Source organism: Gambusia affinis, linkage group LG01 (assembly GCF_019740435.1).
Source record: "Gambusia affinis linkage group LG01, SWU_Gaff_1.0, whole genome shotgun sequence".
Classification (NCBI taxonomy): domain Eukaryota; kingdom Metazoa; phylum Chordata; class Actinopteri; order Cyprinodontiformes; family Poeciliidae; genus Gambusia; species Gambusia affinis.
In genome coordinates this window covers 15,605,011-15,620,976 of record NC_057868.1, presented here as the reverse complement: position 1 = coordinate 15,620,976, position 15,966 = coordinate 15,605,011, and the positions used below count along the sequence as shown (strand labels likewise).

Sequence of the window (15,966 nt, the reverse complement as noted above, 5' to 3'; positions counted from 1 at the left end):
ACAAGTTACTTCAATCATTAAAATCATATAAAACATTAGTACATTAGATGTTTCGATTCTATTTTCTCGTTACAACATTAATAGAATACAGAGAACACATTCTCATACAAAGAGTACACAATAAGCAATCATTTTTAATCAACATACAGGGCTGCAGCAATCTCTTAGGCACTTTATGATCCGTTGTTCTGCGTGAACCTGGACAGATCTCATATTTACATACCAGATTTCTTATATATATATATATATATATATATATATATATATATATATATATATATATATATATATATATATATATATATATATATATATATACATATACCACAGTGGTGCCTGTGGTCATCGGGACCCTCGGGGCAGTCACCCCCAAACTGGAACAGTGGCTACAACAGATCCCAGGAACAACATCAGACATCTCAGTCCAGAAATGTGCAGTCCTAGGCACAGCCAAGATACTGCGCAGAACCCTCAAGCTCCCAGGCCTCTGGTAGAGGACCCGAGCTAAGAGGAAGAAGAATCACCACCCGCGGTGGGTGAGAAGGGAATTTTTATATATATATATAGACTATCTTATTTGACATGATAAGAAGGTCCAAAGAAATCAGCCAAGACATCAGGAAGAATGTCGTGTTGCTGCACAAGTCTGGTTTATCTTTGGGAACACAGATGTTCAATGAAAGACACTGTGGCCTTGCTTTCATTGATGGACCATTTGATCTTCTGTTTAACAAAGTCTTTCTAGAGTCACATTTGTCTGATGGCTCGGCTCTAATTATTTCATCAGCCTAATAATCCAAAGTAGGTGTTAGGTCCAGATAAGTCCAGATCTCGGGCCACTTTTACTGTTTACATTAAGCCAGCAAACATCCAAATCCTAAGTAAATCTTTTTGACATAATTAAGTTACATAGGAAACCTCCACTACCAGAGTACAGGTTCCCATCTCTATCAGTTTTTGCTAAATTGTGGAAAAACCAGTTTGTAAAACAGTTCATTCTGGTGCGAAAGGAGAGTAATTCTGAGAGTGTGTTTGTGTCAGGTTCTCAGATGGTGGTGGCCATGAAGGTCATCTCGCTGGCCTTCGAGCTCGACAGAAGAAAAGACAATAACCTGCCAGGCCCTGCTGAGTTCCTTGGCTATGTCTTCTTTGTGGGTACTGTTGTGTTTGGCCCATGGATCAGCTTGTCGAGTTACAAAAATGCACTTGATGGTCCGAAACTGGTGAGTTTTTTTTCTTATTCTTCTTTACATCTCCGTTTATGTTATTAATTGTCATATTTGGTGACGACTGAATGGTTCATCTCTCAGAGCTACTTGTGGCTGTCTGGTTCGTCAGCCTCGTAAAAGTCAGATTTGTCTGCTGGTGTCAACCTGCATCGCTCCATATCTTTTCCCTTTGTTCCTGCCATTATATGGGAACTCTGTCACACAAAAGTAAGTAATGGATTTATACAAATCCTGTTGGCCTTGTCCAAAGCAATAGCCTTAAAAATCTCTATTTTTTAAGGAACACTCTGTCTGTCTGTTTCTGCTTCCAAGATGCAATTGAACAGGGTAAGGCTCCAACATGACATATTCAATTGCTTTTAATTTTCGTTCAGTTTGACACTATGACGACAAGACATCATTGTCCAAAGGAATCTCATTTCGCAGTTCAGTGAAACATTCTTAACAAAGACAAGTGTTGGTTGCCATGACAACGGCTGTGTGTGTGTGTGCGTGTGTGTGTGGAATAAAGGCGACATGCGGAGATAGAGAAAATAATATAAGTGGTTATTAGTTGTTCTTCACCTGTTTGTCAGCATTATGTTCCCTTTGCCGTGGTGCACTTTAATTTCTGACGGTTCATTAAACTGCACTGCCTCTTTGATTTGTTGAACATCAGGGTATAACAACCATCAAATAGGAAAAATTATCATAAAGCAGTTAACAAACGACATCTCCAATATAAAAAAAGAAATGTATTTAGTCCTGACTCACATTTTCATAGAAGTGAACAGGACCAATGTGTTTATAGATTTCTATCAAGGGAGAAAACACACTTTACGAATCCAAGTATTGGCAATTTTCTCAGCCTTATTTTGAGCCATATTTGACAGAAGTCAGATAAGAAATAAGGGCGCGACAACCATTTTTGTGACAGAGTCATGCTCGCCCTGCATCAGAATGGGATGGTTTTATGAACAATGCATAGGAATGGCGCCTGAACTCGCTGACCAATCCAGTAAACAAGCAGTCAATCAAGCTTATCTGTGTAGCAAATTTCAGCAACAAAACAGTTCAGAGGTATTTACATCATAAAAACACAAAGTCATAAAAGACACCATGTTGTTCCTTCTAGAAATGTTAACCTTCTTTGTGTCTCCTTATGGCTTTCCATTACTTTTACCAGAGCATCCTTCATTGCTAACCTCAGTATCTCTGTCTTGGCTCCCTGTGCTTTGACTCCCATTGGCTTTTTTTGATTTTCTCAGTGTTAGTGGATATATTCCGGTAGATTTCACTTTGTATTTCCTTCAACGCAGAGTTTATGTCTTCTTTAATTTCTTCTTTTAATTGTTCACTCTGTATAGCCTGTAGCGCCAAGCTAACGTTTTCCTTGTGATGTTAATTTTATATTAAGGGTAAAGTTTCTTGTGCTTACTGGAGTTGTGGATGCACATTGTGGTACTTTTTGGTTTCCCTTCATTTTGTATTTTGGTAGTTTCACATTCCCCTATCCCTTGATATGTTGAGGTGGTTAGTTGTTGGGATGTGGGTCTTCTTCCCCACAGTCAAAGCTCCTGTGTGGGGCTTCCTCATTTTCAGAGACCCTCCGTGGGTCTCTCTTGACTCCAGTGTCACTCCGTGGGTCCCCAGCGCCTCTATGTGGGTCGTCTTCCCCAGCTCCCTAGCCTCTATGTGTGTTAAAGTCAGCTGAGCTGTACTCCCCAGGATTCAACGGGACTTCAAGAACCTTTAGCTGACGCCGGCCTGCAAGCTTCAAGCTCCTCCGATGCCAACCTTCAGAGAATTTGCTCTGCCACGGTTCTGTGGGCATCAAGCTCCTCGAGTGCCACAGTCCTGCAGGCCCCAAATTTCTGTTGCTCCCAAACTCCTGCGCTGTTGGATCTTCAAACCTCGGGGTTCCACTGGCCGAAAGGTCAACCCCGAGGTTCTCTTCATGGGTTCCTCCAGGGTTCTTGCTCCCTCGTTGCCGGCCTCCAGCCTCTCTGCTCCTTTATTGGCGGGCAGCTTGCTGTGGCCATTGTGAACTTAATGGAGTTCTAGTTTTGTCCTTTGGAGGTTCCTTCCGCCCACCCTGGTTGGGAAAGTTTTTTTTGTTTTGTTTCTGCTCTCCAATATTTATATTTCTTTGCTCTGCGCTGCTCGCCATGCTCCCTGTGATTTTGTAATGCTTTTCTGTCTTCATTATTTTTAAAAAAACTTCATCATCTTGCCGTCTCTGCCTCACTGCATTTGGGTCGTCCACCAGAACCTACAACATGACAATATATAAAAAAAGAACCTTTCTTTTACCAAGAATCAAGCATTTACCTTCTTAATCCATTCCAGATTTCTGTGTTTTCCTCCCTCTTTTTACTCCTGCATTTTTTGTCCTTTTCACAACAACTACAAAAACAAACCAGACTATTAAAAGCAAGTTAAAAAAAAACATTATTGGTGCTGGGGATTACATTAGCACTATTTTTTGGCTATTTTTCTTCTTTTTTTTTTTTTTAGAATAGATGACCTTAGTGTTTTTCTTAACTATTTTACTTCTGCCGAAACATTGTTTGAAATGAAAGTATTGTAAGATTTTCTGTGCTTCATTAAGTTTATTTTCAGTTCAAAGTGTCAAGTGTTTGACGTTGAGGAAGAAGAAGGCCAGCTGAATGTATGTGTGCCGTACAGGTGGCTGCGTGCTTATGAGAATGCAGTGTCCTTCCACTTCAGTAATTACTTCGTGGGTCATCTCAGTGAAGGCACCAGCATGTTGGCCGGAGTGGGTTTCACAGAAGAAAAAGACAACATCCAATGGTAACTTTCACTGAGCTTAGCTACTGGACTTATCTAATTTATAGTGGAGTATTTGTGAAAAGGCAAACTGGGTAAATGTAGAATATGTTTATTTCTAATCACTCTTTGTATTTTTTGTGCAGGAATATGAGGATAGTGAAGCCCTGAGTGTGGAAATGCCTCGCCCATGGTGCTGGTCGTGATATCCTGGAACATCCCAATGTCTCAGTGGTTAAAAACCTGTGGGTCCTGGTCTCCCTCATTCACTATTACTAGATATTATTGTAGTCAAACACACCCAAGATTTTTCAAACCAATACAATGGTGAATATGTTTGGCTTCATGGTTTAACTATCTTGATTTCGATAGTTAATCAAGATAGCTAATCTTTGATCAACTATCTTGACCAAGGATTAAGATGGCTCTTATACTGCTGAATCGCTTAATAGCTTCTCGTTTGTCTCAGAGTTAGAATCCACATCTCTTGGAAGGCAAACAAAGAGCTGTGCATGTTAAATAATTGGTTTGAACGTGTTCTTTTCTCTGTCTTTTTCAGATGTGTTTAAAACCTCCATGAAACTAGGAACCTTCCCTGCAATCCTTGTGACATATACAGCCAGCGCTCTCCTGCATGTCAGTCATTTTTCTTTGTTCACAAGTCTCTGGTGTACGAGATGGGCGAAACTTCAAATTTGTGAAAACATAAAACTATGGATGTTTGTGTCTCTGTGTGTGTGTGCGTGTGTGTGGGTGTGTGTGTGTGTGTGTGTGTGTGTGTATATGTCTGGACTGTACTGTAATTCCCATACTTTAGTTTTTTGTCGTTTTACTGGACTGGCTAATTTTACTGGGATTAGCAGGAGCCTTCACTCCGAATTAGAATGTGAAACATTAAATAATTTCTGAAACAGTACATAATTTTTAACTCCAGTTTGCTCATGGATTCCTTTTGGATTAAATGGTTAAAAACTGAACCTTTCTTCGAATGTATTTTTTATTTTTGTATGTTAGCAGACCAGAATCTTCTGTTTAGTCAATTTCATTCCAGTTTCATGTATTTTAAAGTTTAGGTCCGTCCGTCTGTACGTATGCAAGTACGGACATGCCGTCCTGTCCTTGCAGGGATTTTGGAAGTGGCAGGTGCCTATCTCCAGCGGTCAAAAGAAACCAAAAACTATCTTAATTCCAACAACAAATTAGCTACGAGTTAGTAACTTAGTTATAAGGAAGTAAATATGCTGGCTAGTCATTTTTTTTTGTAAATTGAAAAAAAAAAGCACATATAAGAATGACAAAAATAAAGAAGCATAATAAAACTTTAGTCTATTTGTTTCTTCAAGGAAATTGCTGAATAGTTGAGGCTGTTTTGTGCTGCTGTTTTCTTCAGGGCCTGAGTTTTCACCTGGGAGCTGTTCTGCTCACACTGGGATTCATCACATATGTTGAACATGGTATGTAATCATCTCTGCCTGTGCAGTAGGTGACTTTGACAGCCTCATGAATGCAGGAAACACTAATCGTCTTCATCTGAAATGAACTTCTGCGTACAGGAAGAAATACTTATGACACAAAGACACTGTCTGGATTTGGGGTTGTTGAGTTGTTTTGGGGCTTGTTTATTATTTTTTTGTTCCTTAGTCTCTTTATTTTGATTAGATAAGCCTTTTTCTATTTTGGTGCCATTTTTCTCTCTCTCCTCAGCCTGCCATCTGCCCTTTCCCCTCACACCTACAACCTGTTAGCCAGTTAATCCTTTGTTCCAGTATTCACACTCCCAGTATTTATTCATTGTTCTCTCATTCCTCCTTGATTGATCCTCCTGTTTAATCCCATTACTTCCCTTTTCACCCTGCTAGCTTTTTTGTTGTTTTGTTCTGCTCTGGCTCCCTGCTTTCCCTGTGATTTTTGTAAGTTTTTGTTAAGCATTTTTCTTAAACTTTCATCACCACTCGCTTCCTCTGCCTCTCTGCCACTTCAACATTCATCACCTTTCTTTACTCAAATTAGTATTAAATGTAATAATTACTTCTATGTATTCTGATATTACACGTTTTTCCTTTTCCTAAAGTCCAGCACGTTCTTTTGCATAAATAAAATGTCATTTCTTTTTAGCTAATTGATTAATTAACAATTACATTTTTTGCCTGTCGTCAGTTCTGAGAAAGAAGCTTGCACACATCCTTAGTGCCTGCATTCTGTCCAGGCCCTGTGCATCTGACTGCAGCCATCGACACAAGAAGGTGCGGCCCTATTGTTTTTATTATTGCTGTTAAATTGACTAAAGAAAGCAGTTCCATTTATCAACATGCAGTGCTATCCTTCCTTCTTTACTAGATAACCTAAACGGGAAGAATACAATATTGGTACATTATACTGTTAGGTACTGGGGTTTTTGGTTTCTTTTTAGTTGTGGGTTGGGTTCCTTTTCTTTGTGTCAACCGCTAGAGGGTGCCAGAAGCTGCCGTCCCGGAGGGGTGTGTCGGATTCCCGACACACCGGTTGCTGATCACTCATCTGCTCGGCTGTTCAAGAGGAGCTGACCGACACTCATTCAACGCCTGAGTGTTAACCTGCAATGGTAGCCCGAGCCACTGAGAAAGAACCTCTCTGAGTTTACCTGAGTTTGCCTCTTGAGAAAATTAATCTGTTGCTTGTCACTTTCAGGTGCTGCACTGGAAACGTGAAGTTCCCTTCCGAGAACTTATTCCGCTTGTTCTTACCTGTCCGCCCTCCGCCGCCGTCTACTACCTCTGGACCCTTGGAACCTCAAAATACCCACTCGAAGATCCTCCCCGATCCTACGGCCCGGAACTCCCCCCCCAGCTCGTAATCCACCTCGCCACAAGTAAGACCACTCCTTTCCTTCGAAGCTCCCAATTCCCATCACCTGAAACTCACCATCTGTCTGTTACCTTCCTAGTGTGTCAGCAGACCGAGCCGCCGCCCTGGGAGACGCTTCCCGCCCGCGATACATCACCCTTTTTTCTTTGTAAAATAAACCTTTAACGGAACATCTATTCTCTTGTCGTGTTCTGCATGTGGGTTAGGAAAGTTGAGCCAAACATGACAGAACACTCAGGCCTAAATCCCAGCCCAGCGGACGCGATAAGGAAAACTTTATCAGAACAACACTCTCTAATTCAGTCCCACGAGTCCGCCCTGCAGGAGCTGAGTGCTCGCCAAGCGGAAACCAATCGCCGCTTGGACGAATTAGCCATTTTTCTACGGAATTCTCTGCCGCAACCCCCGGCACCAGAACCAGTCGCTACTCCGGATCCAGTTCCACCGGCCAGAACCACGTTTTCAGAGATCCGCCCGCCGACTCCTGAAAGGTTTTCTGGAGATCACAACAAATGTAAGGGATTTATATTACAATGTTCCATAATATTTAATCATTCGCCCCAAAGTTTTTCACATGATAGCTCGAAGATCGCTTACGTCCTGTCCTTACTGTCTGACCGCGCCCTATGCTGGGCCGAGGCTCGTTTTCCCACACCCACTAATTATGGTTGCTCTTTTGATGAGTTTTTAAAAGAGTTTAAACAAGTTTTCGGTCAGGACCAGGACACAGCTTTTAACTCACGGGAGCTATGGAATTTGAAGCAAGGGCAACGAACCGTTTCGGATTTTGCCATAGACTTTAGAATTAAAGCAGCCGCTTCCGGCTGGGATGCAGCAGCTCTTAAAAGCGCGTTTTTTCACGCCTTAAACGAATCGATAAAGGATGAACTGGCCATCCTTGATGAACCGCAAACTTTAGAGCAGTTAATAGCTCTATCCATCCGACTGGATACCAGGATCCGTTCCCGAGTCAAAGAAAGAAACCGAAGAGTCTCTGCGGTTAAGATGATTGCTGGACCCTCGACTACACTGCCTGAATCCCTCTCACCAAGGGCTGACGATCCCGAGCCCATGCAGATTGGCCGCACTCGCCTCTCTCCGGAGGAGAGGCAGAAACGCATGGTTTCCCGGCTATGTCTTTATTGCGGGGCCCCGGGCCACTTTATTGCCACCTGCCCGGAGCGTTTAAACCGTCAGGTCCGCCAGTAAAAATGAGGAGGCTGGCGGACCCCCCTCTTAACAAAGAAACTCCTCGCCTGTTACTACCGGCAACCGTCGTCATCGGCAGCCGTGATTTCCCGTTGTCTGTCTTCATTGATTCAGGGTGTGAACGTGATCTTATTGACACAGCATTAGTCCACCAGCTGTCTCTAGAGACCGTGCCGTTGCCTGTTCCGCTCCGAGTTACAGCTATTGACGGACAGTCACTCCCCGAATCACTCACCAGACTAAGCCGCTGCCTCATTATTTCCGGTAACCACAGCGTAGGTGATTTTTTTGTCTTCCCCACCGCTAACTTCGTCTGTGATCCTCGGTTTTAACTGGTTGCAACGTCATAACCCACATATTAACTGGGCTGACAAACATCTCGAGTCATGGTCCACTTCCTGTCATGCTTCCTGTCTCCGCTCTGCGTTTCCTCCAGGCTCTCCCACGCAACAATCTGAACCAGCAGACTCACTAGATCTGTCTACAATTCCCTCCGAGTACCATGACTTGGCACCAGTTTTCAGTAAAACCAAGGCCCTTTCGCTTCCGCCTCACCGTCCATATGACTGTGCCATCGATCTCCTACCCGGAGCACCTCTTCCATCTAGCCGCCTCTATAACATCTCCCGACCTGAGCGGGAGACTATGGAGAAGTATATTAAGGAGTCGTTGGCCGCAGGTATCATCCGCACATCCTCCTCTCCTCTAGGGGCGGGATTCTTCTTTGTGGGAAAGAAAGACGGCTCTCTCCGTCCCTGTATTGATTATAGGGGTTTAAATCAAATAACTGTTAAGAATAAATATCCTCTACCTCTATTGTCATCTGCATTTGAACCAGTCCATGGCTCCACCATTTTTTCAAAACTCGACTTAAGAAACGCTTACTATCTTCTTCGCATTCGTCAAGGTGACGAGTGGAAGACAGCCTTCAAGACTCCGTTAGGTCACTTTGAGTATTTGGTCATGCCTTTTGGTTTGTCTAATGCCCCTGCATTTTTCCAAGCACTAGTCAACGACGTCCTGAGAGACTTCCTTAATGTTTTTGTTTTGTGTACCTTGATGATATTCTCATCTTTTCTAAGAACCTCTCGAACACCGCCGCCATGTCCGTCTGCCCTCCAGCGGCTCCTGGAAAACAGACTGTTTGTGAAGGCAGAAAATGTGAGTTTCACAAAGATTCAATCTCTTTCTTGGTTATATTCTAGAGGGCGGCAGATAAGACCCACAGAGGAGAAGATCAAAGCCGTGTTGGATTGGCCCACCCCGGACTCGCGTAAACAGCTCCAACGGTTCCTAGGATTTGCTAACTTCTATCGTCGTTTCATTCGAAATTACAGCCAGACTGCCTCACCCCTAACGTCACTAACTTCGACCAAGTCCAGTTACTGTTGGACCCAAGCAGCTGACGCTGCATTTAAGAGACTTAAATCCCTGTTTGCGACTGCACCGGTCCTTGTTCAACCCGACCCGCAGAAACAGTTCATTGTTGAGGTTGATGCCTCTGACACGGGGGTAGGAGCAGTCCTATCACAGGTTTCTAACACTGACAGCAAAACTCATCCCTGTGCCTTTTTCTCCCGTAGGCTTTCTCCCTCGGAGCGAAACTATGACGTGGGCGATAGAGAACTGTTAGCCATCAAGCTGGCCTTAGAGGAGTGGCGGCACTGGTTGGAGGGTACTGAACATCCCGTGCTGGTTTGGACGGATCATAAGAACCTGGCTTACCTCCAATCTGCTAAGCGACTTAATCCTCGGCAGTCACGCTGGTCCCTGTTTTTCTCCCGGTTCAATCTCATCATTTCCTTCCGTCCGGGTTCTCGAAATATCAAACCTGATGCCCTCTCACGTATTCACTCTCCAGATGACTCCGACAGAGTTTCGACCACCATTCTGCCTCCTAGCTGTGTGGTAGCATCTGTTTCTTGGGAGATCGAGGATCTTATAAGACAAGCCCAGCGACTCGAGCCTACTCCCGAGTCCTGTTCCCCAAATAAAATTTATGTTCCATCTACAGTCAGGCCCCGTTTTCTCCACTGGATCCATTCCTCTAAGTTTTCTGCACACCCGGGCATCAGCCGAACCATCGCTCTTATTAACCGGAAGTTTTGGTGGTCAACTATACATAAGGATGTTAAAGAATTTGTTTCTGCCTGCCCTGTTTGTTCTAGGAATAAATCCTCCCACCGACCTCCCTCGGGCCTCCTCCAACCTTTATCCGTCCCCAAGCGCCCATGGTCGCACATTGCGATTGATTTTGTCACTGGCCTTCCCTCTTCTAAAGGTATGACAACAATCCTTACCATAATAGACCGTTTTTCTAAGGCTTGTCATTTAATTTCCCTCCGTAAACTACCATCTGCTTTTCAGACAGCTCAATTACTGGTTAAACATGTTTTTCGTTTGCATGGCATCCCGGTGGAGATTTTGTCTGACCGAGGACCCCAGTTTACGTCACAGGTGTGGAAAGGCTTCTGTTCGGCGCTTAATGCCAGAGTAGCTCTGACATCAGGGTTCCACCCACAGACCAATGGCCAAACTGAGCGAATGAATCAGGAACTGGAATCCTCTCTCCGTTGCCTCACATCCACCAACCCTGCTGACTGGAGCATTTTTCTCCCATGGGTGGAGTATGCTCATAATTGTCATGTTTCCACAGCCACAGGTCGGTCCCCCTTCGAAGCCTCTATAGGGTATCAGCCACCGCTGTTTGCGACTGAAGAGGACGACATTGCGGTTACATCTGTGCAACACCACATCCGTCGTTGTCACAAGATCTGGAGGGAGACGGTTCACGCACTCAACCGCACAGCTGCCCAAAACAAAAGGCTGGCTGGCCGACCGCAGGAGGATCCCCGCTCCTGATTACACCCCGGCCAGAAGGTATGGTTGTCACAAAATATACCGCTAAAATCTATGTCCAAGAAACTTTCTCCAAGATTTATCGGCCCGTTTGAAATAGAGTCCATTATCAATCCATCTGCTGTTCGTCTACGCCTCCCAGCCTCTCTGCGCGTCCATCCCACTTTTCATGTTTCACAGATAAAACCCGTCCAAACCAGCACGCTGTGCCCTCCTTCCGAGCCCCCTCCTCCCGCCCGAGACATAGATGGTCATCCAGCTTATTCTGTCCGCCGGATCGTGGACTCCCGTCGGCGAGGTCGTGGGTGGCAGTACCTCGTCGACTGGGAGGGCTACGGTCCGGAGGATCGATCTTGTGTTCCTGGCTCTTTCATTATTGACCCATCCTTATAAGGGACTACCGTGGTTCGCTTCAGTCCAGCTCATCTAGGCCGCCAGGTGGCGACCATTAAGGGGGGGGTACTGTTAGGTACTGGGGTTTTTGGTTTCTTTTTAGTTGTGGGTTGGGTTCCTTTTCTTTGTGTCAACCGCTAGAGGGTGCCAGAAGCTGCCGTCCCGGAGGGGTGTGTCGGATTCCCGACACACCGGTTGCTGATCACTCATCTGCTCGGCTGTTCAAGAGGAGCTGACCGACACTCATTCAACGCCTGAGTGTTAACCTGCAATGGTAGCCCGAGCCACTGAGAAAGAACCTCTCTGAGTTTACCTGAGTTTGCCTCTTGAGAAAATTAATCTGTTGCTTGTCACTTTCAGGTGCTGCACTGGAAACGTGAAGTTCCCTTCCGAGAACTTATTCCGCTTGTTCTTACCTGTCCGCCCTCCACCACAGCCTTCTCCCTCTGGACCCCTGGAACCTCAAAATACCCACTCGAAGATCCTCCCCGATCCTACGGCCCGGAACTCCCCCCCCAGCTCGTTATCCACCTCGCCACAAGTAAGACCACTCCTTTCCTTCGAAGCTCCCAATTCCCATCACCTGAAACTCACCATCTGTCTGTTACCTTCCTAGTGTGTCAGCAGACCGCGAGCCGCTCCCTGGGAGACGCTTCCGCCGATACATCACCCTTTTTTCTTTGTAAAATAAACCTTTAACGGAACATCTATTCTCTTGTCGTGTTCTGCATGTGGGTTAGGAAAGTTGAGCCAAACATGACATATACTGATGCTGCCTTTTAAGCAGCATCATTTTTCCTTAAAAAGAAAAATTATCTTGTGTTCAGGAATTTTACATTTTCAGAAAGTTACCATGGTTTATTTGACAATTGAATAATAAACACTGACAGCTGAAGTGCCTGAAATGGACAATGCTTTAAACATTTCCACTTCACAGCTAGTAGGGGTGTAGGAATAAATTTAGCTCATAAAGCGAGACGATACCTGACAGAAGCTGATCAGGAGATGACAGAAGATGATTAGCGGTGGTGAGAGACAATTTTACCAAACGTTAAGGTATTTTCCTGAAGTCAGTTTATTAGGTTGTGACTTTTGCTTTTTAGAATTGATGTAGTTCTGTTTAGGAATAGTTTAGGAACAACATTTCTCAGTGTACAATTGCAAGTAATTATGGGATTTCATCATCTGCGCTCCATAATATAATAAAACGATTTAGATAATCTGGGTAAATCGTCAAGTAAGCATACAGCCAGAGTGGCTATAATGCGGCTTAAGGACAACAAAATGAATGTTTGAAGTGTCACTGACACGATAAAACCACTTACATGATTTAAAGATGGACTATTGTGCTTTCATTCTGTATTCACAGCAACACTTTTTATTCACAGTTTGAGAAACACTTATTGTGAAAAGCTTTTGTGTACACAGAATGAAAGCACAACAGTTAATCTTTTTAAACTGACCAAATGTACGTAAATTTCTGAAATTGAAGGTACAAAAATAATCTTAAAAAAACATCTATTGTTAAGTTTTCTGGCGTTTAGCAATTAGAAATAATTTTAGTGTTTCTAACTAACGTAAAACAAGAGACGTTTGATCTGTGGAAGAGAAGAAAGAGTATAAAAAACTTGTTTTATTTCTGGTTTCAGCGGCATGCACACACAGAAGTATATATTATTTATAGCACTTAGACTTAGTTTACAGTTGGTGATATTTCCGTTGTTCATGAATTAAGATGCTGGTATTAAACACAGATTCAGTGCACTGGCCCACTTTGGGCGCTGGCTGTAGCTATTTGGATTTTTACTGCTGAATTTTGATCAGTGATTCTTATTTCCAGTTTTTGCTCTCCTCTTTAGAAAGTGTGGGTGCTGTTGCTGAATCTAGTGTTCAGCTTGCTAGTCGTCTTCCATCTCACCTACTTGGGCTCCATGTTTGATCCTGGATCTGACGAACAGGAAGTGGAAGAGGTAAACAATTCTATTAGATTTGCATGGGATCTTGATGATGGTGACAAGTCAGCTTTTTGTTAACATACTTTAGAATTGCTGAGGGAAAAAAAACACAAGGTCATTTTTTTTAATACAAACTCGTACTATGTGAGATCTACATGGAACACCAGGTCAATCAAGTGTATTTACTCTTTTTCAGACGTAGTTGATTTGTACACAGAATGAAAGCACAAGAGTTTTCTACCCCTTGGAGAAAAAGGTTGAGATCTGAATAAAACCGTAATCTTTGTTATTTCTGTTTAAGGGTTACGCAGCGATCCATACCATTCAGAGGTGGTCTGAACTGAACTGGGCGAGCCACTGGATCGTTTTTGCTTGCTGGGTTTTCTATCGTTTAATTCAGTGAACTTGTTGTAGTAGATAAAAAAAATTGTCCGTCATTAAAACTTTTTTTACACAAAATATTTCCTTGAAGTTAGATTTTTTTTTGTATCAACATGCATCCATGTGACTGAAATAAACAATAAAAACTTGGTTCTGTAATGAATTGTGTTGTTCACATCTAAACTACACAAAAACTTAACATACAGATATGTTAAGTTTTTAAAACTACTGTAAATAGTAATGGGCTAAACTTGCAAATCCTTCATCATGTCGTCAGTTTATTTTCTTAAACTGGACCTGGTCACTATATTTGCATGTTTCTTTTATTATATTTTGCATATTATGTTTACTTTTTGTTGTTGTTGTAAGTTTTAGTCCATAAGTATTTCTGTAAATGTTCAGTCTTTGAACAAAATGTAAACAATAAAAGTGTCCTGTGAAAGTGTTCACATTCTTTTTTTGCTCTTTAGTTAACATTATTCATATAGAGTCATTTATTAATAATAATAATAACAATACATATATGCAATTTTTTGAGTGCTTTTAGGACACTAAAAGATGGTTTACAAGAGAAAAATAACTAAACACACACGGTGGTGGTGGATAGACGAGGTTAAACAGGTAGGTCTTGAGTAATAATTTGAAGATACGTAGTGTATGGAAGCCCATTTCTGCCACTGATGAATTTTTTTTAATCATCATAATGAGATAGGTACTCTGAGATACTGCAATTTCTCCCCAAAATTCTCAACAAATTACAGTACAAAAAGGTATCAATTCTTCACTAACACTTAGAATTGACTTAAAAAAGTAAGAAATTGACCAAAGTTTTATTTCTGTTACAAACCATATATATTTTGCATAAGAGTAGCACATTTTTCCAGTGTGTCATATTTAAAGACCCGGCATGTATGTAAATAGTTTTTACCTAATATAATCAGAAAATTTACACCATATTTGCTATTATCAAACTCACTAAATACCCTAAATTGGATTTATCTTGAACTGAAAGCAGGTAGTTGGATCCCTTTGGGATGAATCCACATCTGAAAGTCAAGTATAATCTATGGAGAACCCAAAGGGACAATGAAGGAAAAAGAACTTTCTGCTGCAATACTCACTACATACCAACTTGTGCCAAGATGCTTTCTCATGTGCACAAGAAAGTATTCGGTGCTCACTAGATAGTATCTCAAGTTGTTTTAAATTGTCAGTAATATCAGAGTATATGTCTTGACTAATCATATCCTGCTAAAGTAATGGGATAGTGTTTAAAATTTGGTTATATTTTTTCATGGATTTATAGAACTCCTGATGTTGTCAAAGGTTTTTATTTTTGCTGTCCATAAAATGGGCAACAGCCCACAATTATTTGAGTACCACTCGTCAGTAAAAATAGATTTTCTATCACTCAGAATGTACCGTTTACCATGGTTTATGCTGGAGCATTATGCCGTGTCAAATTCTGAGTAAGAATGAGTTTCCAGCAAAGAACAACATCTCCAGATCCCAAATTAGTAAATGTATTAGACATAAATGTATGTTCAACAGAATGGGATGCTTATAAAAATCTAAGAAAAATATAGACACATTTTCAACAGTCAAGTCTGTTGTGTTTTATTCAGCATAAGCCGAAGAATTTATTCCAGGTGAGACCAGACACAAGTTCTATTCACTCGTTCATTAAGAAATAAGCAGATTATTAGTTATGTATAAAGAGATTTAATGCCCAATGAAGCAATGTAAAATACAAACTCATTTTGGAACAGAGATACAGTTAGTACAAGGAGTCTGTCACTGTCCAGCAATGTGCTCCACCAAGCATATTTTACAGAGTGAAGGAAATAATGGAGGAACTTTTCTGCTTTTATGTATGCCACTATGGCAAGCCGTTTTAACCTAAATTCGGTTTTACCGCCCTTACGTTCCAGATATCTCAAATTGTTTTATGACTAGACGTTTTTAGCGATTTAAGATATCTCTAATTATATCTTGACTAGATAAAATACCTATTTCAGATATCTCTACAATCTGACTAGTCGAAATGACGTCAGATTTACCACAGAGTTGAATGGGGAAACCGAATTTATGTTAAAACGGCTTGCCATACAGCTTTTCCTTTTAAGATATCTTAAATTAACATTCTCGCTAGTCAGAATGACATTACTGATATCTTGAATATGTATTATGTATAGTCAAAACGTCCCTGACTTATGTGGCAATTTGAAAGTTAAAAAAACAATGAAGAATAAAAAGAACGACAAAAAGATGTTTGAAAATGCACAATTTTCCTGTTGAAAATGCTTTGGCAACAGCAATTTTAGCTT

The 15,966-nt window shown here is 42.0% G+C and overlaps 1 long non-coding RNA gene and 1 pseudogene across 2 annotated transcripts; both read left to right on the top strand.

Annotated features, from left to right (window-relative positions):
* LOC122821076 overlaps nucleotides 1-14,073 on the top strand; it is a 33,579-nt pseudogene extending 19,506 nt beyond the window's left edge.
* Nucleotides 6,260-11,946, top strand: LOC122821203. 2 transcript variants are annotated; one of them, XR_006368984.1, is made up of 3 exons: nucleotides 6,260-6,579; nucleotides 6,666-6,846; nucleotides 11,920-11,946. It is a non-coding gene; the product is annotated as an uncharacterized LOC122821203 (long non-coding RNA). The 2 variants fall into 2 exon arrangements; XR_006368979.1 differs by lacking the exon at nucleotides 11,920-11,946 and adding an exon at nucleotides 6,922-6,936 and having other exon boundaries at nucleotides 6,261-6,579.
* Nucleotides 14,074-15,966: the final 1,893 nt, after the last annotated feature.